Source organism: Apium graveolens, chromosome 4 (assembly GCF_009905375.1).
Source record: "Apium graveolens cultivar Ventura chromosome 4, ASM990537v1, whole genome shotgun sequence".
NCBI classification, from domain to species: Eukaryota; Viridiplantae; Streptophyta; class Magnoliopsida; order Apiales; family Apiaceae; genus Apium; species Apium graveolens.
In genome coordinates this window covers 313,324,374-313,330,373 of record NC_133650.1, presented here as the reverse complement: position 1 = coordinate 313,330,373, position 6,000 = coordinate 313,324,374, and the positions used below count along the sequence as shown (strand labels likewise).

At 30.9% G+C, this 6,000-nt stretch overlaps 1 long non-coding RNA gene across 1 annotated transcript; it reads right to left on the bottom strand.

Annotated features, from left to right (window-relative positions):
* Nucleotides 1-792: 792 nt before the first annotated feature.
* On the bottom strand, nt 793-1,317 carry LOC141717348 (uncharacterized). The gene is made up of 2 exons (XR_012573591.1): nt 1,140-1,317; nt 793-995 (listed from the first exon to the last, which is right to left on the bottom strand). It is a non-coding gene; the product is annotated as an uncharacterized LOC141717348 (long non-coding RNA).
* Nucleotides 1,318-6,000: the final 4,683 nt, after the last annotated feature.

The following is a 6,000-nucleotide window of genomic DNA, read 5'->3' as shown; positions in this document are numbered from 1 at the left end:
TATTAAATACTACTAACATTGTTAAAACAATTATACTCTTAAACCGAGCTAAAAAATTAAATTAAAATATAATTCGTTGGTCGATGTAATGTTATCGGGCTAAAAAAAATAATATATTACTGACTCTTATAACATCTATAAGTAGTACAACAATAAACTAAAAATATTTAGATAATAATTATTTGGACAACTGTGCATCACACGGGTTTTAGTCTAGTTATTTAATAAAATAAGATAGAGTACTCATTGATAATTTGATTGCTTAATCCATCTATTTTCTATATACAATGATATTTGCAAAAAACACGATGAATTCACAAATAGAAAATATAAAGCAAATACAAAAAAAGGTCACATAATACAACTGATTAATATTTCGATACATAATTACAAGTTCAAAAATTTGGATCTGGGTCTAACTTTTAAGTTTGTTGGATCATCTTTGTTCACTTAACAATATGACTTTTGTCCTCAAGTAAAAATTTCAACATGTCCTTATATTCCGAATTTTAACTTTTCAACAAACGCTTCTATAGGAAATTAGCCATTCAAACCGAAAAGTAAAAAAATCTAATATTTAGTGAGATGCAATTTTTTTGCCCAAAACTAAAAAAAGTTAAATAGCAAAATTACTGTAAAATAGTTAATAATATGAAAGTGATTAATATAGAAATCGTTTAGCATTCAGGTTACCGTAAATTCAACTTAATTTGGTCAAATTTAGACCGATTATATTTAGTCTTATTTTTTTAGTAAGTTTTAATATTTCGTAAAGAAAATAACGGATAGTAAAAATTAAGACGAGATTAGTAAATTTATTTAAACATGATTTTCAAATCATCAACAAGGATAGCTACAATTACAAGTGTCGCTAAATACACAACTGCATGCACACGAAACACCTTCCATATCTCTGCACTGCTTGTTGCATATAACAGGGTCGCATGTACCCGGAGGACGAATTTGCGAGGTACACTTTTTTGCCGATACATGTTCTACAAATCACGAAAAATTAATCGAGATCAAAAATTTATCGTAAATAGTCGAGATTATCGTAATCGATGTATAAATATAATTTAAACATACATTATTCGAAAAATAAATGAGTAACAAATATTTTCGGAACATCGACTAGTTACCTGTTCCGGCGACAAAGAAGAGGGCAAAAATAAAATATATCGCAACGATCTTCATGTTCATATGGAGAGATGGTCTGGATTGTGTTGTGCATGCAGGCATTGTATATTTGTATTAATACCTATATATATATATGGTAAAGCAGTTCGTTTGCCGGACGCATTTTGATTTTGATATTGTAGTTACGAACGCAAGTGTTGCTTGCGAGAGTTAATTTTTCCTTTTTCAATACATTTTTCTTAGATTAGACAAGAAGCTAGGATTTTAAGAAAATACAAATAAAAAGCTCAAACAACTAGCTCTTACGAATGTGGCAATAGAAATGTGATGGTAATGGTATACGTATGTCAAAAAAACATCCAAGGGCGAAGCCGCGAAGGTCATTACGTTGAATCATCACTTGGAAAAGCAAAATTAAAGAAAGGGAAAGTGAAATTACTAAATTTATTAATTTACTTTATAGAGATTTCTTTAAATCTAAAACGAAAATAAAAGCTTGAGCTAATATTTTTCATTTCCGCGTCAAGGAAATATAATAAATGATTTTTCAACAGTTATTAACCCGAGTTTACTTAATTTTCATACAAATTCATAATATTTTTCTTCAAGAATGTAAAATAAAAGCTATATCAGTCACTTGTTAAGCTTACTAAACATATTTTAACTTCACAGTATTATGATATTGTCCGTCGTAAAGCGAGCCTTTACATATTTGTTTTACAGAATATCTTAAAAGAACTGTACTAATGTAGTTATCTGGTTAATTATATATATACAAGCAATATGCCCCTTTTACAGACGATATGAAATAATTCTCGATAATCTCCCTTTCACATATCAAGCTCGATAATTGTCGGACTTGTCTCTTGATTGTGTGATCCGACTTTCCTGGACCCACACCGAAAGTCCTTCTGATCATCTGCCGCCTCCAGGCTCACATACCTTATTCTTGAACACATAATGGAGTAGGCCATCTGCCTTTTTAGGTCATTTTGGGTGTCAATTGAAAGTGTTTTGGATCGTTATAAACTGGACTTGTTAGGCTTGCCAAACAGACCTAACTCCATATTAATATGATATTTTCCGCTCTGGGCCGAGTTCGCATATATTTATTTTTTAGGAAATCCCAAAATGACTCATTGATTGTATGATCTAGCTTCCCTCAACCTATACCGGAAGTCCATCCGGCTCTCTGACTTCCCTTGACTTATACTGTAAGACCCAATTGCCTCCACTTTAAGCCTATTCTCGAGTAACCTATCTACCACTTCCTAGATCCATTCTAGGAGCCCGTGTGATATTGTATGGACCATTATAGCCTCGAACACTGACACCACTTGTTGGGTTTGCTGAGCATGCATCAACTTCATATTAGTATGATATTGTCCGTTTTGGACCGGCTGAACCAGCATGAGTTTGTTCTTTAACACATCACAAAAGTCCTCGTACTGATGGAGTAATTTGGCTGATTTTATACAAGTAATCCACCCCTTTTACAACTGATGTGTGACAACTCCGACATTATATATTGGGCTCAACACCTATTTGATCCTCAACATAATTGTGTGATCCGACTCCTCTTGATCCACATTGGAAATTCCTCATCGGTCCATACAAGAAGGTCCACCTGCATTTTTCTTGAGCCCATATTGGGGTAACCCATCTACTTCTTACTAGATCCATCATAGGAGCCCGTCGAGATTGTTTTGAACCGTTATGACCTGACTCTGATATCACTTGTTAGTCTTGCTAAACAGGTCTTAACTCCACGTTAATATGATATTGTTTTTTATGGACCGAGCTCGTACAGGTTCGTTTTAGAGCACATCCCAAAAAACCTATTACTAATGGAGTTATTTAGATCATTATATACAATATGCCGCTTACACAAATGATGTAGGACAATTTCCAATAAAACAATGACATGATTGATTAGAGTTGCAAATGAACAGAGCCGATTTTACATGAGCCGAGTCAAGATGAGTTTAATAACCGACGAAAAGTGCAAGATCGGCTCGTTAATAAATAAGCCGAATATGAGTTTTACACAAACAATCGAGCGAAACCGAACTCGAGCCAAATTAGAACAGAGTCAAGTTGTCCAATAATAGTTCACATATATTTTCACTCAACCAATATTAAAATAAAATTAATAATTTTACAAGTTAATTCAATATAAAATACTAGTCTTTATCCTATGATGATATACACACTCAAACTCTACACTTGTTTCTTAATTATTTTATTTCTCCAAGCCTAATTTTAACAATATATCTAATTTTATTCTAAATTACCGAGACATTCCCAATTTTAGAAATCGTACATTATCTTTCACATTGTCGGTGTTAAACTATATTTTATTTTGATGTTTTATTAAAAATAAATTTTTTATTAAATTACGTATTATTTAATGGTGTTTGTGAATGTGTGAATATTTAAAGGCAAATAGATTCTGATAAATGTTTGATAGTCTCCTTACACAAAAAACTAAGTTTTAAATTAAGAAATATAAATAAAGCTTCTAAAATAATTAATTTTTTGGTAAATGATGAGGCAAAAAATATACTAATAAAAATATTTAAGTAATTAGTATTTCCTCTATACCACAATAATAGTCTCTTTTGAATTTCTTTTTTCATATTACATGTCCATTTTTAAATTTCAATGCCAATTTAATGACATTTTCCCAAAACTACCCTCCTGTAAAATTGTATGACAACGGGGTAAATAAAAGTCTACATCATGCATTTATTACGGGCATAAGTGAAAATGCAATGTTAATTTAAAGCTTTCTTAATAAGTATAGAAAAAAGAAAAGACTAGTATTGAAAAATGAGTAATACTTTACCATATGTAATATATTTAAATTTTATTCAAACCAATTTCATATAAACGAGTCGAGTCTGAGTCAAACAAATAAAAAACTCGGTTGAACTCGTTTACTCATCCGAACTTATTTTCATGTTAAAATCGGTTTATTTAAGAAAACGAATCGAATCAAGTTTATTTAAACGAGTCGATCCCAAATTTTATTTACGAACGGCCTTAGGAGTGACACACATGCTCAATCCAATGCAAATAAAAGCAGGAAATATGATATCTATTGAATTATTATATAATCAAAAAATAAAAAATACAAAAAAGAGGAAATAGCTAAACTCCAATTATTAAAGGACTTGTCACTATTTATCAGTGTTGTAAAAATCGGGAATCGGGGAAGATCGGCCGAGCTACCGATTTAGGATTAATTGAAAATCGGGGATTAATCGGAAGGATTAATCGGGGTAAAAATCGGATGTATTATAATATTAAATTATATTTAATATATTATTATGATTATATTAGTTATTTATTAATAAATATATATTTATTATATCATAATTTTTATAATTATTCATATTTAAATTAATATAGTATTTTAATTTTAATAAATAATTATATATATATATATTGTAATAAAGAAAAATTTGTAAAAATAAATCGGATTTCAAAGATCGAGTGACTATCACCTAACGTCTTTCACTCAACAGCTCATTCTGTTACCGCGAGAGATGACTTGGTCGGATATTTTGTAAGAAATTAATCGGGGATTTTTTTAAAAATCGGGGATTTTAGAACATTGCTATTTATACTTCACAGTAGCTCACTTTCAACCTTAACAAAGTCCCCACGTAAGTTCTTTAATTTTTCTTTCTTTCCTATGCTGACCCCACTATCCATATCATGCTTATGTGAAACAGTTACAGGTTTACAGCTAAACGATAATATTTTCAAGACAAGAGGTTCATTTTTAGCCAGGGAGATGCTGTTAAGTTGCAACTAGGGGTGTACAAACAAACCGCTCAACCGCATCCAACCGCTCGTAATCGAACCGTATTTGCGGATAATCGCGAAACGCGGGTTGGTTGTGGATTTAAATTTTAAAAACCGCTCATTCGCGGTTTGGATGCGGTTTTAAATTATTAAAAATCGCAAAATCGCAACCGCAACCGCAACTCGCAACATATATTTATAATAAAATATATTTCCAATAGTTGATATCATATAAATTAATAAGTATACACGTTTATCAACTAATCTTAAGTTAATGTTAAAATTTCGTTCATAAAATTCACAATCATTATAAGATATATAACCAAACAAATGAAAAATATAATCAACATGTAATTTTTTTTATCCTTTTCTTTTTTTCTTTTTTCTCGCCTCCATATTTTTATATGTTTTTAATATTTTTACTCCACACGGAGCATTAGTTTATATTTTGATTTTGAATGTAATTTATCACGTAACTTAAATTTCAATTTATTAATATTTCGAATTTATTTTTTGTAAATTATTAATTATTTTAAAATAAGTGGTTGAACCGCAAACCGATCCGCAATAATCACAAATTCGCAACCGCAAATGACGCGGTTAACCGCAACCGCATTTGCGGTTGCAGATGACAATTTTTTAAAACCGCTCTTCGCAGTTTGGTTCGACTTTTACCCCAAAACCGATCCGATCCGAACCGCGTACAACCCTAGTTGCAACGGTATTACGGTACCAAGGACAATTTATAATTTCAATTTTCATATTATTTGTTATGGATGTGTGTTCGGGAATCCAGTAAGGGCCCAGTGACATGTATACTCCTAAAATAAAATTTGTGATCGAGTATTATTAATTTTTTTTTAAAACATGTTTCAAAATTTTTAAGAATTAAGAGCATTTTCTCAAAGTTTACTTGATATCCCTCAAGTTTTCTCAATTTTTTCATTTTATCATCCAGCTATCTGTATTCAAAGATCACCTGAAAACTTTAGAAATGGTATATATAGACCAAAATTGTATTATGAACTCAAACTATGCGAGGCACTGGTA